The sequence below is a fragment of the Tupaia chinensis genome, unplaced genomic scaffold, assembly GCF_000334495.1.
Source record: "Tupaia chinensis unplaced genomic scaffold, TupChi_1.0 Scaffold000609_1, whole genome shotgun sequence".
NCBI classification, from domain to species: Eukaryota; Metazoa; Chordata; class Mammalia; order Scandentia; family Tupaiidae; genus Tupaia; species Tupaia belangeri.
The window spans coordinates 725,245-745,001 of record NW_006160128.1 but is presented as its reverse complement, the minus strand read 5'-3'; the positions used below and the strand labels follow the sequence as shown (position 1 = coordinate 745,001).

The 19,757-nt window shown below is 43.5% G+C and overlaps 2 long non-coding RNA genes across 2 annotated transcripts in view; both read left to right on the top strand.

Annotated features, from left to right (window-relative positions):
• LOC114009724 (uncharacterized) overlaps nucleotides 1-3,752 on the top strand; it is a 12,637-nt gene extending 8,885 nt beyond the window's left edge. Inside the window, exons 3-4 of the long non-coding RNA XR_003551110.1 lie at nucleotides 299-394; nucleotides 2,489-3,752. This is a non-coding gene — a long non-coding RNA (uncharacterized LOC114009724). The remainder of the gene's footprint in view (nucleotides 1-298; nucleotides 395-2,488) is intronic.
• Nucleotides 3,753-4,467: 715 nt separating this feature from the next.
• On the top strand, nucleotides 4,468-6,300 carry LOC114009719 (uncharacterized). Its single transcript, XR_003551104.1, has 3 exons — nucleotides 4,468-4,858; nucleotides 5,394-5,520; nucleotides 6,246-6,300. It is a non-coding gene; the product is annotated as an uncharacterized LOC114009719 (long non-coding RNA).
• The last annotated feature ends 13,457 nt before the right edge of the window (nucleotides 6,301-19,757 follow it).

Below are 19,757 nucleotides of genomic sequence, written 5' to 3'. Positions count from 1 at the left end.
GATGGCCACACCACAATCCTTTCTTCTTCATTCTCCTCTTGGGATTTTGGGCACGTACACACATGCACCGGGGATGAGTTTTAAGCCACTGGGTCTGGGACTTGAATTGCAGTTGACTATGTGGGAGTCTAGTGATGTAACCATTACACAATCTGCTGGTCCCTAAATAATTCTTTTTCTTTCTTTTTTTTTTTCTTTTTCTTTTTCTTTTCTTTTCTTTTCTTTTTTTTTTTTTTAAAGCCAGTCTCTAGCTTGACATACTAGAGATACAGCTTAACTTTTCTTAAATTTGTTCTAGTGGGGATCACATGCTGGTCACAGGGAATAACAGCCACCTTCCACCTCATCTGCAACATTCCTTCCATCCAGCCCAGGGTATTATGGAAAGGAGGGGGTAAGTGGCCCTGGTTCCAAACCAGGAAGTCCCGTATGTAGTTGATTCTGGTAGCGCACCTCTAGGAAGCACTCTTCAAAAGACCTACAATGCCACAGAAAGTTAAGTCAGGAAGCGACTGACTCACAGTGACAGAGCTGTTGTGCCATGGGGTGGAACATGAACCAGGGAAGAGAGAGTCTAAACACCTGGCAAAAGCTGTGCAGTATGGAGGGAGCAAGTGCCCTTTGGAAGCAAGAGTGAGAGTGAGTGAGGTTTTTGGAGAAAACAATTAGGAACTGCAGAAACAAAACCAATGGTTTCAGAGTCCTCGCTGGTGAAGATGCCCAGAAGTGATCATGGCTGGCGGAGGGGACATCACTGCTCCTTAGAAAGTGAGAGATGGCCCCAGATGCAGGTGGCAGCACAGGCTCGGGACTGCGGTATAGTAGCAGTGGGCGAGTCGGTCAGAAAACAGAATGTTGCCAAGGAATTCATAGTTTGTATCCCAAGTGTTAAATTCAGACTTTTATTATTATTACTTGTTTATCTGTCTCTTGAATTGATTTGTGAACCAGTGATGGAGCGAGGGCCTGCAACAGAGTGGGCAGTTACCAAATGAGGGTAGATGTGAAAGGAGACCCACTTCTGCTCAGTAAAGCCCAGACCCTCAAGTGAGGGCACAGTAAACATAGGGTATGGAGCAGAGAAAGAGAGAGAGAGAGAGAGAGAGAGAGAGGTCTTTAATTGTCCATTAAGGCAGGTCTAGATTCATGGGTCCTGGTGGAATGTTCTGGAGGGCCCTGTGCTGAAGAGGGGCTCATGGGGGAATGAACAAGTTGGTGAGGCTGAACTGTCGGTAGCCCAGTTCTGTCTGCCTGGCGACATAGCCAGGCCCCAGGCACTGCGCTCAGCCCTGGGGAATGACACCTAGGAAGGCTTCTAGTAGGGGGGTGCTTATGCGTATGAGTATGCGTGTATGTGAGTGTATAGGAAGTCAGGGAGCAGGGAGGAGGCCTTGTAGAATAACAAAATTTTGAAACTAGATGAGCGTAGAGAAATATAGGAAGGACCCTTGCAGATATGGCTGTGTCTACCTGACATAGCTCTGCTGTGTAATTTGGCCTCTGTGTGTGTGGGGGTCGGGGCCAGGGAAGGGGGTAACTAAGGAGGGGAGGGGCTGCCTTAAAAAGGCAAAACTATGGCAGGCAGAAGATGAATGAAAGTGATCCTGGCTGGGGGAAAGAACACTACTGTTCCTGTGACAAACTACCTTGCAAATGGAGGATGTCACCAGACACAGATCACAAAGCAGGCCCCAGTCCATGGTATGGCAGTGGTGAGGGAATTGGTCAAGACAAACTCCACTTAGATGTCCTGTTCCTTTTACAACAGACTTCCAGAAAATTCCTGGCTTAGCTTGCAGACAGTTTGGTTTTCCCGCAGAGACAGAGTGAACTAGGACAATTGTTCCCTTTGACAAATTTGAATGAACGAGGCAGAATTTGAGTGCACACAGTGCTACTTATGGGCACCCTGAGAGAAAGTCTATAATGGCCGGTGAGGGAAAGTCAGAACTGCATGATTTTTATGAACCATTTTCCTAAAAGATGGGAGTGGGTCTTGATAAAGAATTCAGGAACCACTGTATAGATTGGTTTATTTTTGCTAGCAGGTATGTATACTCATCAGAGAGAGACAGAAGATAGAAGAGGAATAAACACTCCCCATGAGGGACGGTCATGCTGCAATCCCTTCCCCTTAATCTCTCCTCCTTTTTGGATTTTGGGAATGCATCCACACGTACCCAGTGTGTTTTTCAAGCTGCTGGGACTGGAACACAAACTATGGAATCAACCATGTGGGACCTGGATGCCTTAATTACCAGGCCATGGAGCTAACCCCGCTGTATAGTGTTTAAAAACTAAAGGCACAAGAAGGAATAAGAGGTATGGAGATATCTATTTCAGCATTGCTTAGAGAGACAAGAGACTGGAAACCATCCATCTGTAGGAGAACACTGATGGTCTCGAACACTGTGTGACCCTCCGCAGAAGGAGCTAGAGGGTTGTCCTTGATGTGTTACTGTTTTAAATTATATTTATTTATTTGTAGGTGAGAGAGAGAGAGACAGACAGACAAACAGAAAGAGAGGCAGCCTCCTCCTACTGTGATCCACCACCGATCTCAGCTGGCTTGGATCATGGGCACACGTGTGCATTCCCAGCAGGCTCAGAGGGGTTCCGGGACGTGAACCCAGGACCTTTCCCATGTGAGTTTAGTTATATTACTGCTGTGCTGACCCCAGCGTTCATGATGTATTATTAGGTGAGCAAAGTAAGCTGTGGAATAAGGTTCTTATGCTTCCATACTTACAGAAGGAAACATCAGAACGCCCTGAGTGTGCACATAGGCAGCCATGTCTAATTGTGTAAGTCTGGATAGAGGCATTATCTCAGGGAAGTAAGAACAGAGGAATTTTAGAAAAAGAAATAACTTCATTTATATAAGCATGCATTGTTTTATTTAGTTAAATAAGCATTAATTTCTGCAACTTGAAATTTGGTTTTTACATACATTAAAGGAACTATTTATTAAATCAGATAACACCAGGAAGAAGAAGCCATAAAAATGCCATGATCATTTCATAACCTATTCTATAATGTAGAACTGTATTTTAAAGTCACCTGAAGAAAAGTATTAAAGCTCTTCCCTCATGGATCTTTGGGAGAAGTGACAGCACAGCATGTCAGTACAGGGCCTGTGTGTCCCCAGTCATCACCGCATGTGTGCAGGGCACTTTTAGCTCCATTTGAGAAGTCACGGGCCAGCTCCATCCACCTCATCCTCTTCTTTCCCAAAGCTGGATTTTTCAGCTCCACTGACACTTAATGTCATATTCCCTCTGTCACTTCACAAAATCTATGGCCCTGACCCTCTTCGAAACATGTCACTTCACATACGGCAAGCTTTTAGCTTTGTGGTTTTGAGTGTTGACCCTATCGCTGAGTGCCTGGCTTTAACTCCCAGCTCAGCTACGTGTGAGCTGCTTGACTCGGGCAAGTTACTTAATCTCTCTGCACGTCACGGAATGGGCCCGCTACACACAGGGTCTTGGGAGAATTAAACAAGTCAGTACATGTGGCAGCATGTCCGCATATATTGTTACATGGCCTGCTGTCACTAGCACTCATCTTTCCGGGATCCGTTTTGGCACTGCCTTTATCTAGGACACAGTCTTTCCTGAACTCCCAGGAGTAATTGGCTACTCCTTCCTTCCTGCTCCACAGGCAGCCTGCACAGTTGGCTGGCTACCCTTTATTATGTAATCCTATCTACCTACCATCTATCTATCTATCTACATCTATTTAATTTTAATTTTACCAGAGGGTGCATGTACTCACCAGAGAGAGGGAGACAGAGAGAGAGGGAGAGAAAGAGAGAGGGAGGGAGAGACTGAGAAAACATCCTCTCCTCCTGTGGGGAATGGTCACACCTCAATCTTTTCTCCTCCATTTTTCATTCCTTTCAGGACTTTGGGCACACACACACATTTGCCTGGAATGTTTCTCAAGCTGCTGGGCCTGGGACTTGAACCATGCAGTTGGCTATGTGGGATCCAGCTGCCTTCACTACTACAACACAGCTGGCCTGATTCTCTTTATTTAATTGTAGCCTCTCACCCCCCAATCTTATACTATGAGCAACCAAGTCTCCTCCATCTTTGAGTTGCCAGCACTCGGCTCAGTGCCCAGCACACAGAGGAGGCCAGATCGAAGGGATGGAGGAATGGAAGGACAGATAAACCCATCTCTGACGTCCCTTTCTATGTAGGCCATTTGCAAGCACACCACAGGCCTCAATGCTTATATTTCAGCATACCAATTTGTACTATGGTCTATTGTTGTATTTTGTCTAAATTGTCTTTCTTTATACCAGTCATGCTCCAAATTGAAATTATGGGCTTTTTTGACTCATAGGTGGTATCTATTGTTTTTTTTTTTTTTTTTTTTTTTCAGGTGCCCACTAGAAGAGTCTGAGTACGACTAAGAGAAATTTCTCTTTCTTCAGCAACCATGGATACCAGGGACAATGGAGGATGGAGGAGGTGTGGAGATGGCTTCCTTTGGGATGTCCTGAAGATGGTAACCAGAGTACCAAGAAGTGTTTTCAGATTCCCCAATATAATAAGAGAAAAGGAACTAACCCCTTAAATGAAGAACCTTCCATTATCTCTACCCAAGTCCGTATTTTAATTTCATTTCCTTTTGCCAGCTCCTCCCCTTTGATGGTGTACTGCAGTGAAAACTATTGAGAAAATCGGATACTTAAAAGGACTCATGAAAGGCACCATTCATTTTAAAGAACAGCCCTTATTCTAAGGGGGCAATCTCACAGTCAAGAGCTGAAGCTAAGTCCATAAGGTGAAAATGCAGCCCATCCGCGTTCTGTCTGAAGTTCAAGTATCGTGTTATACAGTAAAAGGTGAGGTCCTTCCCGTTCCTTAAGTTATGGGGGTGGGGAAGGGTTTGCACAAACCTATTTCCGTTTCCTAGCACACCGAAACGAGATATACTATCAATCTGTTATAAATAAACATGACATCTCCTCCAGCAGTCATCGTTAAGCCTGACAAGTCTACTCAGTCTGTGAACACGAGACTACTTGAAGACCCATCACAGATTTTAAAGCTGAATAAGACATATTGATTTTACAAATATTTGTACGTCACTATATATCTTAATAAAATAACATTCACGTCTGGAGAATGTGGCAGTCTGGAAAACCTGCCCAGAGCCAGATCTATTTACTTAAATCAAGAGGGCAAAGGGCCCTGCTGGCAGCCACTCAGCCTGTCATGCTCTGATGGCTGAACGTAGACAATCATAATTCTGGGTGCACACCAGCAGGTTTATGAAAGAAAGGAATTAACCCCTGTGTTTACATCAGGAAGCAGCGGGCGATTATTTCAGATGCTGAAACTAACAGCAGACAGAGCTGGTTTCTTCTCCCTTTTTAGATTTCGGACCCATGTGGAGACTCTAATGGAATTTCAGATTCCAATTCTAATTTCTGGGGATTCCAGTTTACAGCCGAGTGATGAAAGGCTTGGGTTTCCAGAGGCACTTTCTGGCATGATATTTAAGGTGGGCAATTTTCCAGTGAGGAGGAGGCTAGCAGAGCCGGCCATCTTTAGATCATTTGTCCAGAGCTGGGCACCGGGCAGGGAGTGTCAGACAGCCTCCCCTGGGGACAAGTCTCATGGCCTCAGAGAAAGAAGCTGGGTTATTTTTGTGTCATATTCCTTTTCCATGGCACAATAATTCAGAACCAGAAGATGCCTTGGGGTTCATAAGCTTTAGGGTTGCCAGGACAGAGCTATAAACTCCTCAAGAAAAATGTCATCTCTCGGAATTCTCTTAAACCAAGCATTCTGGGAAACTCCAATTTTCTGGCAGCTCCACCCCAGAGGCAGTGCCTCCTGTGTGCATAGTGGGCCAGTTACTGCATCTTCAATTCCCTTTCATTGGGAGGGCTTTATGTTCTTTGTAATACCACACATCAACAATAAACAGAAAAAAATAGGTTTATGGGCTGGCCCAGTGGCCTAGTGGTTAAGGGAGCCAGATCCCACTTGGCTAACTGTGTGGTTCAAATCCCAGATTCAGAGACTTAAAAAACATGCTAGGCACTTTAGTGTGCCCCAAATCCTGACAGGATTGAAAATATGGAGAAGGGATTGTGGCATGACCATGTACCATTAGGGGGTACTTTTTTTCTCTTTCTGTCTTCCTGTCTCTGGCAAAAAAAGAAAAGTTGATTTCAATTTCAAAGTGCTAGTTTTAATTTATATTTAAAAACTATTTTTCAGGCCAGCAGGTGGTGTGGTAGTGAAGATGCTGGACTCCCACATGGCAAACCAAGATTCAAGCACTGAACCTGGTGGCTTGCTTTTTCATTTTCTCTCTCTCTGGTCAAATTAAGAAATAATAATAAATATGGACCAGCAGTTGGCATACTGGCTATGTTGCTGGACTCTCATGTAGTTGACTGTGGTTCGAGTCCTGGACCTGGTGGCTTAAAACTCATGCAAGGTGCATGTGCATGTGTGCCCAAGATCCCAAGAGAAGAATGGAGGAAAAGGGATTATGGCATGGCTATTCCCCCTGAGGGGTGATTTCTTAGTTCTCTCTGTCTCTCTGTCTTTCTGGTGAGTGCATGTGCCCTATAGCAAAAACCTCTCTAAAAAAAGGAAATAATAAAAAATAAAATTAAGTAAATAATAAAAAGAAACCCTAGTTTTCTGTTGACATCAGCATTAATAGGATATAGGGTGATTATTTGAGTTATCTCGGATCTTATGGAAAATATTGTGATATTATATTCCTGTGGAGAAAATAATTTATTTAAACTTGATAAAGATGAATGTTGGACCCATGAACCAAAACAACTAGAGAAGAAAGGCTGGAATTGGTGTCATCAAAATGATCGCTTAAGTTTAGGGACGATTTCTATAAGAGCCTTTTTAAAATACAAATATGTTTAATGGGCAAGAAGTGTCACACTGAGCAGTGATGTCCCCGTGATACAGAGATTAGCTTCCTAACAGAAAGCCAGAGCAGATAAAGGTTTGATAGGGAGAGTGAGTGAGGAGACAGCAGGGGCCTGGGGAAGGCAGCTCAAGACGGGGTACCCATGGAAATCTTGGGGTTCGAAGAGGAGCTCTTGCCAGGAATGGAGAGAGGAGGCTTCAGGTCAAGGTCGCCTCCTTCCTAACTCTTCCTGCTTCTCCTTCTTTAGTATACAGAGAAGCCATCCTGAAGCCTGACTCAGGGCCAGGTACGCTTGCAACCAGACTCCAGTTCCTTGGCTTGAGCTATAATAGAAAGCACAATTTGGTTTGCGAATCACTCCAGATAGCATTAATTTTTGGTTATACTTACTTCGGCGTCTGGGAGACTTATAGCCAGTTCAGACTTTCTTTTTCTCATTTGCATCGTAATTCTACCATGTTATTAAAACAGTGACTAGCAAACAGAATTCATTTGCAAGCAGGTTTTAAAGAAGTCTGATTTAAACTAAAATACCTTTGCCGATGTCCACCTTTTCAAACATTTATCGGATCATGTCTGACAGAAAGGAACAAAGGTGTTACAACAACTTGTAATGGCACTTTCAAAACATTAAAATTGTTTATAGCACACAGGATCAGCGTTCTACTGACCGAAAGGATTTAGGAAAAAAGCCACCATTTGAAAACAAAAAGCCACTGTTAAGAGAACAAAAAAATAGAAAAGTGACTTGCCTACATGTATTATCAAGTGTAAGTATGCAACTTATCCAAAAATATATCGTATTAGTCGGCTTGGGCTGCCGTAACAAAATACTGTAGCTTGAGTGACTTAAGCAAGAAATTTATTTCTTGCAATCTGGAGGCTGACACTCCAAGATCAGGGTGCTGACAACGTAGGTTTTCCTCTGAGGCCCCTTCTCCTGGCTGCTAGATGGCCACCTTCTCCTTGTGTCCTCCTCTGACCTCTGTTTTTGTGCTCCTATGGGGAGGAAGAGAAGACTCTGTCTCTTCATAGTATAAGGGCACGAGACCTGTTGGATTAGGGCTCCACCCTTGTGGTCCCATTTAGCCTCGGTTACTCCCATCAAGGGCTTATCGCCAATGCAGTCTCATTACACGTTAGGTCTTTGACATGAAGGAATTCGAGGGGGTCACAAACCTCAGATCCGTACCATGCATTACATTTAAATTTGTAATGTTAAGTATTTTTATTAGTGAAAATATAACTCGTTGAATTTGTTAGTAGAAAGGATATGAACAGGGCCAGCTGGTGGCATAGGTGGTTGGACCAACTGGATTCCACATGGTTGTTGAGTCCCAGACCCAGTGACTTGAAAAACATGCCAGGTGTATGTGTGTTGATACCCCAAATCCCAAAAGGAGAAATGGAGGAGAGGGGATTGTGGTATGGCCATCTCCATGGAGCGTGTTTTCTCACTTTCTTTCTCTCTGTGTCTCTCTTGTGAGCAGAAGTACCCTTTAGCAAAAAAGAAAAAACAAGAAAAAATAATTAATGAAGAAAAAAAAGAAAAGTATTGAACAAACCTCAATGGATGTATTATGCTTTAAATCTAACAGTTGCAGGTAAATTTTACCACAACAAGGAGAATGGAAAGAGTAAGAATGAGAAAGGTAATGGTCCTGGATTTGAATCTCTAGTCAACAAACCTGTGATGGTCAGTCCAAAACAACTAGAGAAGAAAGGCTGGAATTGGTGTCATCAAAATGATCGCTTAAGTTTAGGGACGATTTCTATAAGAGCCTTTTTAAAATACAAATATGTTTAATGGGCAAGAAGTGTCACACTGAGCAGTGATGTCCCCGTGATACAGAGATTAGCTTCCTAACAGAAAGCCAGAGCAGATAAAGGTTTGATAGGGAGAGTGAGTGAGGAGACAGCAGGGGCCTGGGGAAGGCAGCTCAAGACGGGGTACCCATGGAAATCTTGGGGTTCGAAGAGGAGCTCTTGCCAGGAATGGAGAGAGGAGGCTTCAGGTCAAGGTCGCCTCCTTCCTAACTCTTCCTGCTTCTCCTTCTTTAGTATACAGAGAAGCCATCCTGAAGCCTGACTCAGGGCCAGGTACGCTTGCAACCAGACTCCAGTTCCTTGGCTTGAGCTATAATAGAAAGCACAATTTGGTTTGCGAATCACTCCAGATAGCATTAATTTTTGGTTATACTTACTTCGGCGTCTGGGAGACTTATAGCCAGTTCAGACTTTCTTTTTCTCATTTGCATCGTAATTCTACCATGTTATTAAAACAGTGACTAGCAAACAGAATTCATTTGCAAGCAGGTTTTAAAGAAGTCTGATTTAAACTAAAATACCTTTGCCGATGTCCACCTTTTCAAACATTTATCGGATCATGTCTGACAGAAAGGAACAAAGGTGTTACAACAACTTGTAATGGCACTTTCAAAACATTAAAATTGTTTATAGCACACAGGATCAGCGTTCTACTGACCGAAAGGATTTAGGAAAAAAGCCACCATTTGAAAACAAAAAGCCACTGTTAAGAGAACAAAAAAATAGAAAAGTGACTTGCCTACATGTATTATCAAGTGTAAGTATGCAACTTATCCAAAAATATATCGTATTAGTCGGCTTGGGCTGCCGTAACAAAATACTGTAGCTTGAGTGACTTAAGCAAGAAATTTATTTCTTGCAATCTGGAGGCTGACACTCCAAGATCAGGGTGCTGACAACGTAGGTTTTCCTCTGAGGCCCCTTCTCCTGGCTGCTAGATGGCCACCTTCTCCTTGTGTCCTCCTCTGACCTCTGTTTTTGTGCTCCTATGGGGAGGAAGAGAAGACTCTGTCTCTTCATAGTATAAGGGCACGAGACCTGTTGGATTAGGGCTCCACCCTTGTGGTCCCATTTAGCCTCGGTTACTCCCATCAAGGGCTTATCGCCAATGCAGTCTCATTACACGTTAGGTCTTTGACATGAAGGAATTCGAGGGGGTCACAAACCTCAGATCCGTACCATGCATTACATTTAAATTTGTAATGTTAAGTATTTTTATTAGTGAAAATATAACTCGTTGAATTTGTTAGTAGAAAGGATATGAACAGGGCCAGCTGGTGGCATAGGTGGTTGGACCAACTGGATTCCACATGGTTGTTGAGTCCCAGACCCAGTGACTTGAAAAACATGCCAGGTGTATGTGTGTTGATACCCCAAATCCCAAAAGGAGAAATGGAGGAGAGGGGATTGTGGTATGGCCATCTCCATGGAGCGTGTTTTCTCACTTTCTTTCTCTCTGTGTCTCTCTTGTGAGCAGAAGTACCCTTTAGCAAAAAAGAAAAAACAAGAAAAAATAATTAATGAAGAAAAAAAAGAAAAGTATTGAACAAACCTCAATGGATGTATTATGCTTTAAATCTAACAGTTGCAGGTAAATTTTACCACAACAAGGAGAATGGAAAGAGTAAGAATGAGAAAGGTAATGGTCCTGGATTTGAATCTCTAGTCAACAAACCTGTGATGGTCAGTCTCCTTTTAAATGATGGCGATGATGCTATCCTATAGTTTCAGAGCACTTTATGGTTGATAAAACATTTTGACCTACCTGACCTTATTTACCCTGGAATTTCAGCTCTCTTTGAAGGCCTATCTGTACTGCCTGATGATGGGCTTCTTTCAGAGAGGGGCTGTGAGCATCTCCCTGGGGATACAGAGCCATCTCCACTGCTTCATGGCTCCGGGGAATCGCGCCACCATGGCAGGAGGGGTAAGCTAGATGACCTCTCAGGCAGGAAGGTCTGTAAGACTAAACTCAGGTTCTCTTTCTCCTGAGCTAAGCAGGAAGGCCCTCATAAGACAGAGAAGGAGGGTCCCTATCATACCCAGGTTCTATGGATAAAGCCCTGAGCAGAGGGCCTAGACCCAGAGAAACGTCAATAAAATGTATTTATTAGAATTAATAATAAAAATAGCAGGGCCAGGAAGTTTGGCACAACCACAAGCAGGGTCAGACACCTGGTCATCCCAGGCCCCAAACTCCTGTTATTTTCTGCCACTTTCTGTCCCAGGGGTGTCTGTGCCTGGGCCGCCAGGTCTGGTCACAAGGATCCATTTCCCACTGTGGGGCTGTTTCTAGCCTTGTGGCTGAGAATGTGAACAGACGGGCCTGTGCAGAAGAGTCTGCCTGATAGGCTGAGTTTGCCTCTTGGATACAAAGTCCATTAAACTGGCAACCTGTGAGCATAGGAGATACCTCTGCCGTGTTCAGCATTGTGCCCCAGTGACAAGCTCAGTGCCAGCTCATAATAAATGCTCAGCAAGTACTCATTCATATTCATGATTCTGAGCCTCAAGAAGGTAATCAAGCGCCCAGGTCAGGAGATAAACCAACATGCATTATGATGTTGAAAACAATCAAGAGAACAAAACAAAGAAGTCTGTAGAAGCGGCTTGAATAAAACGCAGCCAGATTTTTCTTGCCAATACTTAAGCTCCCTAAATTCAAGTGAAGTGCCCCAATACTATGTCAAAACACTTACATACACTTTTCTCATGGAATGCCTGAGATGGTGGCAGGGCCTTAGCACGCATTGAGCCCCTTTTGATCACCACAAACCTTAGACTTGTCCATGACGTTGTTTTGATGGTGATGTTGTGGTTGGAGCTATGGCCTGCCCATCACAAGCTTTGTCCCTGCTTCCTGGCTCAGGTGACCTTACTGCATAATCCTAGTGAGCTTTGGCCATTACAGCTCTGGGTGAGGTTTAAGGCAATGGGTAGGCCAAGCATTAGCCTGGTCTTCTATGCCAAGTGATCATGTGACACAATGCTGATACAGTCAGACATGCTGGCCCACTGGAAACACAAATGCCCTGTGTGTGTGATCTCGGCAAGGATCCCTTTCTAAGAGTCACTTGAGTTTGAGGCAGAGGAGTGTGCTCAGGGTTGATATCAGTTGGTGAGGCCCTGACATTCCACAGTCAGTTGAGTTAATCTCTTGTGGAGGTCCCAGAGATAGTTCCACTCTGCTGTCTTCTCTTCCAACTGGCCATCTGAAAGTGTTAAATATGAGTTTTACTTCTCAGATTAGACATTCCCTTAGCCCTAACTCTGTCAAGGGTGGTGGTTTAGAATATAAACACTGAAGAAGAAAAAGGAGGGCAAACTTTGTGTCGTCTAAGATTCAGAGTCTCCACCGGGAGGTTAAGTAGCTTCCTTTGATGCTTGCATGGCCGCAGAAGGCAGCAAAGGCATGTCTGTATCTTAAAAGGAAGGATATTGCATCCCTGGCAGCCTCAGACAGCCTCCGGGGTGCGTAGGTTTTGTCTTTTAGGTCCTCTTCTCGCAATGAGTATTACTCCCAAAGCACACAGTTTGGGGTGGGGGAGAAACTGTTGAGTATCACTATGAATAGTGCATGATGGCATGTCACCCTCAGGTGCTGGGGCCCACAGGGATGGGCATTTGTCTGGGTAGTGCCTTTGCTTAGTGCAAGGTCACTGGGTTGGGCCACATAGAATAATTTTTTAAAATGATTCATTATTTACATTCAATCATTGTATACTCGATAGCACACAGTATGTTTTTCAAGGTATATATGCAGTATGCAACAATCAAATCAAGGCTATTACCATACACATCATTTTTAACAGAGAACTTTCCATTCTTGTATCTATTAAGTGCTTCTTTTTTTTTCCCCCCTTGGGAGAGGTTTTTGCTATAGGGTGTGTGTGCTCGCCAGAAAGAGAGAGACAGAGAGACATAAAGCGAGAAATCACCCCCCAGAGGGATGGCCATGCCACAATCTCTTCTCCTCTTGGGATCTTGGGCATGCATGCACACACGCCTGGCGTGAGTTTAAGCCACGGGGTCCGGGACTCGAACCACAGTTGACTACATGGGAGTTCAGCGACGTAGCCATCACGCTAACTGCTGGTCCCTCTATTAAGTGCTTCTTTTCTGAGTCCTTTCACCCACTATCTACTCCCCTTTCATAGTGTTTTGGTATATATACTTGTCTTCCCTCCTATTGTATCTTCAGTTCATTTTATTTCGGTCATATTGTCATTAAGTATATACTGAGTGGAGATATATAGTGTCTGTCTTTCATGGTCTGGTTTGCTTTGCTTAATATTAAAACTATATTCATCCACCTTGTATCTAATGACAGAGTCTCATTGTTCCTTACACCTTAGTAGTACTCTATAATGTGTATGTGGCATAGTTTTTCAGCCCATTCATCAGTTCTTGGGCTTTTAGGTTGATTCCATGTCTTAGCAATTGTGAATAATGCTGCAATAAACATGAATGTGCAAGTGTTTTTCCAACGAGTGTTTTCCTATCCTTTGGGTGGGATTAGAAATACTGGTCATATAGTAGTTCTATTTGTAGGTTTTTGAGGACCCTCATATTGTTTTCCATAGTGACTGTACTAATTTACACTCCCACCAACAGTTCAAAGGGTTCCCTTTTCACTACAGCCTCTCCAGCTCTTATCGTTCCTTATTTTTTTGATCATAGCCATTCTGACTGGAGTTATGTGGTTAACTCATTGTGTTTTGATTTGCATTTCCTTTATGACAAGAAATGTTAAATATTTGTTCATATGCATTTTGACCATTTGTATGTCTTCCTTAGAGAGTTGCCTATTCAGCTCATTTGGCCATTTTAAAATTTTTAAATTGGATTATTCTTATTTATTTATTTATTTTTGTGAACTGCTTGAGTGCCTTATATATGCTGATTATCGATTCCTTAACTGAAGAATAGTTTGCAAATACTTTCTCCCATTCTGAGAGTTGTCTCTTCACTCTAATTGCTATTTCCTTTACTGGGAAGAAGCTTTTTAGTTTGATGAAAGGGTCTGTCTTAATGAGTTCAAACTTAGTCACTGAGTCGTGCCTTGTACAGGTGTATGCAAGTTTAGAATCCCGGAAGAGGATAGTTAGAAACCAGACACACTCTGGGACTCCCCAAAAAGGGAGAAAGGGGACACAGAAATGCACTGGTAGGGGGAGTCAGATGCCCTCTAAAGTAAGAGAAGAGAAACACAAGATTTTTAGAGAGGGGGTCTTAGAAATTTGTTTCCATGTGGCGTTTTATGGTTGTTCAGTTACATTCCTGTTAGATCAGTGAATGCATAGTGTTTTTCAGGTCCCCCATGCTGAGTGTTGGGAATGCTGAAGCGATGGGGAAAAGTCCCTGCCATAAGGAGAAGGCCTGTGGTCCCAAAAGTAGCTGGTTATGAAAGAGGGAGACAAACAAACATAAGTAAATGTTAATAGAAGACTGAGCTAAGAACTGTGGAGATGAAGAGAGTAAAAAAGTGTTCTAGGAACACTGAGTGTGCAACAAGACACAGTGGGGTGGGGGTCGGGAGAACATGCAGGACAACTTCACAGAAAAAAAATACTTGCATCAGAGTTTTGAAGAAAAACTGGACGTCAGGCGAATCAGCATGACAAAGGAGGTTTTCTTTTCTCTTTCTTTCCCTTCCTCCCTCCCTTCCTTCCTTCTTTCCTTCCTTCCTTCCTTCCTTCCTTCCTTCCTTCCTTCCTTCCTTCCTCTTTCTTTCTTTCTTTCTTTCTTTCTTTCTTTCTTTCTTTCTTTCTTTCTTTCTTTCTTTCTTTCTTCTTTCTTTCTTTCTTTCTTTCTTTCTTTCTTTCTTTCTTTCTTTCTTTCTTCTTTCTTTCTTTCTTCTCTTTCTTTCTTCTCTTTCTCTTTCTTTCTTGTTTTCTTTCTCTTTTTTTTTGAGAGGTTTTTCCTATAGAGTGCATGCACTCTCCAGAAAGACAGAGAGAGACAGAGAGACAGAAAGTGAGAAATCATCCCTCAGGGGGTATGGCCATGCCACAATCCCTTCTCCTCCATTCTCCTCTCGGGATCTTGAGCACACACGCACACACTTGATGTGAACCGCAGTCGACTACATGGGAGTCCAGTGACATAGCCATTATGCTAACTGCTGGTCCCGACAAGGGAGATTTTCAAGGCAGAAGGACCAGCACGAGCCCCTGGGCATGGAAAAATCAGGACCTGACAGAGAAGCCTGGTTATCTAGGCACAGACTTCAGGTACGAGATACCCAAGGCTGTTCCAGGAGAGGGTGTGTGGCCACACGGAGAATGGCTGCAGGCTCTTCTTGTTTTAGTGTGGACTTTGTGACCAGGAGAAAGGATGGGCTGACTGCCTCCCATTCCAGCATGGATTGTGGAGTGCTTTGGCCTCTTGGTAGCTCCTCTGCATAGTCAGGGGTGTGCAGGGTCTTCTCTAGACATGCTGGAGGGGAGGAAGCCAGCAGACAGGACCATGTGGCAGCTTTGGCGACCAGTTCCTGAGCATGTGAGAGATCTGAGGCTTCAGAAATATGTTAGAGGAGTCCTTGCATGTCCAAGGGGATACTTTCCAAGACCCCCAGTGGGTGACTAAAACTTCTAATAAGCAAGCCCTAGACTGTATATATATTATACTTTCTCTCTCAGGAAACCAAGCTGGCTCCTAATATCTAACAGGTGAGTAAAAACCTGAATACCTGGACAAAGAGATGCCTCATGGCTGGATGGGCTGGCTGGTGGGGATGGCTCAAGATTTCACTGACACACAGAATCATACCCAATTTAAAACTTAATAATTGCTTATTTCTGGAATTTTCTGTGTAGTATTTTCAGATCTCAGTTGGTCAAGGGTAACTGGAACCACAGAGAGTGAAACTGCAGATATGGGGGGTGGCTAGCATACAGGAAGACTTTACAAAGACAGGGCTGTACAATAACAGATAGGGATGAAAAAAAGGGAGGAGGAAAATCATCGATTTTCATATTCCTTTTCTTTGAAAGAAACAGAAGGAAGATTACGTATATGCGTAGTTTTCCATCTCACTCTGCTCATATGACACTATCTCCAAGCATCTTCACTTGCCCTTATGTATGTCATTATTTCCCACTCAATTCCAAGGAATTCTTTCTGCTCAGTGATAACACTTCATAGTGCTTAACACAACCCACAAAAGGGGTCTTTATGAACATAAATTAAAATATTTCGCTTAGGTCAATTTAAAAACTAGAGAGAGTTGGGAAGATAAATTATTCAGCTCTGCAGTGGCATGTTGAAGCAAGTATAATATAGCAAAATGTCAGTCTTACAACAAAAGTCAAAGGAAAAGATTACGCAGAAAATTGCTCCTGGCTGACTGGCCTCCTGGTTATTAATTCAACTCTCCCTCCTATTGGTGTTGTTAATGGCTTCAAACCGTTCTTGTCTCCTTTTATGCAAGGAAAAATTGGAGCCCTTCCAAACAAAATAGCAGTAGCAGAAGGAAGCCAACATCTGCAGCATTGTTAGATAACTCCAGCTATTAATTTTCTTCAACCCAGTCCCTTTGCATTTTCTACAGCTATTTCTTACACTGCCTACATCTGCTAGTTAGACATTCCTAATACTTGAACAGATTTCTAAGTGAAAAAAGTACTTTCCCATTTGATTAGCAGAGTGTCTCTTTCTGGGCTCTTGCACCAGCTGAGAGCAGTAGAAACCTCAGATTGGTGATGCTTCTGGTTCTCAGCTAGAGATGGGGGATGAGGATGGCAAGAGGGCATTTGAATCTTTGGGGAAAAAGAAGAGAGCTAGGCAGAGATAATTATCAGCAGAAAAAGCTCCTCACATGATTCTGACTTGTCCCCACATCGAAAACTACTAATTTGGCATTACAGGACTATAGAATTCAAGGTTCTCCAAGTGTAGTCAGATATTTCTTACCTCAGGTTAGAATTTTTTTTTTTTTGAGAGGTTTTTGCTATAGGGTGCTTGCGCTCACCAGAAAGAGAGAGAGAGACAGAGAGACAGAAAGCGAGAAATCACCCGCAGGGGGGATGGCCATGCCATCCCTTCTGCTCCATTCTACTTTCGGGATCTTGGGCAGGCATGCACATGCAATGGAAAAATCAGGACCTGACAGAGAAGCCTGGTTATCTAGGCACAGACTTCAGGTACGAGATACCCAAGGCTGTTCCAGGAGAGGGTGTGTGGCCACACGGAGAATGGCTGCAGGCTCTTCTTGTTTTAGTGTGGACTTTGTGACCAGGAGAAAGGATGGGCTGACTGCCTCCCATTCCAGCATGGATTGTGGAGTGCTTTGGCCTCTTGGTAGCTCCTCTGCATAGTCAGGGGTGTGCAGGGTCTTCTCTAGACATGCTGGAGGGGAGGAAGCCAGCAGACAGGACCATGTGGCAGCTTTGGCGACCAGTTCCTGAGCATGTGAGAGATCTGAGGCTTCAGAAATATGTTAGAGGAGTCCTTGCATGTCCAAGGGGATACTTTCCAAGACCCCCAGTGGGTGACTAAAACTTCTAATAAGCAAGCCCTAGACTGTATATATATTATACTTTCTCTCTCAGGAAACCAAGCTGGCTCCTAATATCTAACAGGTGAGTAAAAACCTGAATACCTGGACAAAGAGATGCCTCATGGCTGGATGGGCTGGCTGGTGGGGATGGCTCAAGATTTCACTGACACACAGAATCATACCCAATTTAAAACTTAATAATTGCTTATTTCTGGAATTTTCTGTGTAGTATTTTCAGATCTCAGTTGGTCAAGGGTAACTGGAACCACAGAGAGTGAAACTGCAGATATGGGGGGTGGCTAGCATACAGGAAGACTTTACAAAGACAGGGCTGTACAATAACAGATAGGGATGAAAAAAAGGGAGGAGGAAAATCATCGATTTTCATATTCCTTTTCTTTGAAAGAAACAGAAGGAAGATTACGTATATGCGTAGTTTTCCATCTCACTCTGCTCATATGACACTATCTCCAAGCATCTTCACTTGCCCTTATGTATGTCATTATTTCCCACTCAATTCCAAGGAATTCTTTCTGCTCAGTGATAACACTTCATAGTGCTTAACACAACCCACAAAAGGGGTCTTTATGAACATAAATTAAAATATTTCGCTTAGGTCAATTTAAAAACTAGAGAGAGTTGGGAAGATAAATTATTCAGCTCTGCAGTGGCATGTTGAAGCAAGTATAATATAGCAAAATGTCAGTCTTACAACAAAAGTCAAAGGAAAAGATTACGCAGAAAATTGCTCCTGGCTGACTGGCCTCCTGGTTATTAATTCAACTCTCCCTCCTATTGGTGTTGTTAATGGCTTCAAACCGTTCTTGTCTCCTTTTATGCAAGGAAAAATTGGAGCCCTTCCAAACAAAATAGCAGTAGCAGAAGGAAGCCAACATCTGCAGCATTGTTAGATAACTCCAGCTATTAATTTTCTTCAACCCAGTCCCTTTGCATTTTCTACAGCTATTTCTTACACTGCCTACATCTGCTAGTTAGACATTCCTAATACTTGAACAGATTTCTAAGTGAAAAAAGTACTTTCCCATTTGATTAGCAGAGTGTCTCTTTCTGGGCTCTTGCACCAGCTGAGAGCAGTAGAAACCTCAGATTGGTGATGCTTCTGGTTCTCAGCTAGAGATGGGGGATGAGGATGGCAAGAGGGCATTTGAATCTTTGGGGAAAAAGAAGAGAGCTAGGCAGAGATAATTATCAGCAGAAAAAGCTCCTCACATGATTCTGACTTGTCCCCACATCGAAAACTACTAATTTGGCATTACAGGACTATAGAATTCAAGGTTCTCCAAGTGTAGTCAGATATTTCTTACCTCAGGTTAGAATTTTTTTTTTTTTGAGAGGTTTTTGCTATAGGGTGCTTGCGCTCACCAGAAAGAGAGAGAGAGACAGAGAGACAGAAAGCGAGAAATCACCCGCAGGGGGGATGGCCATGCCATCCCTTCTGCTCCATTCTACTTTCGGGATCTTGGGCAGGCATGCACATGCACCCGGTGTGAGTTTAAGCCACCAGGTCCAGGACTCAAATCGTAGTCGACTACATGAGAGTCCAGTGACATAGCCATTACACCAACTGCTGGTCCCTAGAACTTCTGCTCTTTGACCTTGTGTCCTTTGCCTGAATAACTGAATGAAGGTGAGCTCAATGGATGTTAAATTTCTGGACCACATCAATGTTTACAAAGTATTTCTTCATCTTGAGCTCTGCATCATGGCCATTTTCTATTTTGGGGAGTGTCTAAAATCCATTCTCCCTTCCTAAGAGACTACTATTTTCTTTTGGGGAATACCCTGCTTCCCACTGGCGCAACATTGGTTGGACTAATAATCCAGAAGTCTTTCCGCAGAGGAAGTCAAAGGGATCTCTGGAGTTTTCCTCTGCCAGATGTTCCTCTTCTGCACGTGACCTATGTAAATCTGGTAAGACTCTTGCTTCTGGGACTTGAATCTTGAGGAGAGTGACATAAGGGTCAGGGAAATGATTGGAGTTCTTTTATTCTAGAGGCAGTGCCAGGCAGGATGGTCAAGACATTCCTGATACCAAGATCTTTTGTTTCTTATGGGTTCCCAGTTAGGTTCCTCAGCCTCGTAGGAACTGGGTGACTCTCTGGGGGTGGAACCGCTGGGTCAAGCTTCGTTGACATAGAGTGCACTCAGGTGACGTCCACCAGATGAACCTTTGTGCTTAATCTGGTCTGATGATTTCTGGGGCTCACAGCCACAGAGTGCTAATACTGCTGCCACGTTGAGCTTTATCCTGTCAGCCCTAGCTCTGCTCTCTGCTGTTACACAATGAACAAAATATGTTTCTATCTGTCCATAAGAAAATGGTGAGTGGCACTGTGGGATGTCTGACTGACAGGGCCATGCATGATATACATGTGGTAGGCGGGGTGGGCATCTGTGCGGTGAGGTCATGTTGATTTTCTGTCTTCTTTTTCGTACCAGTACTATTATTCCCTAAGCAAAACCTTAGCAAATCCCTAGTGCA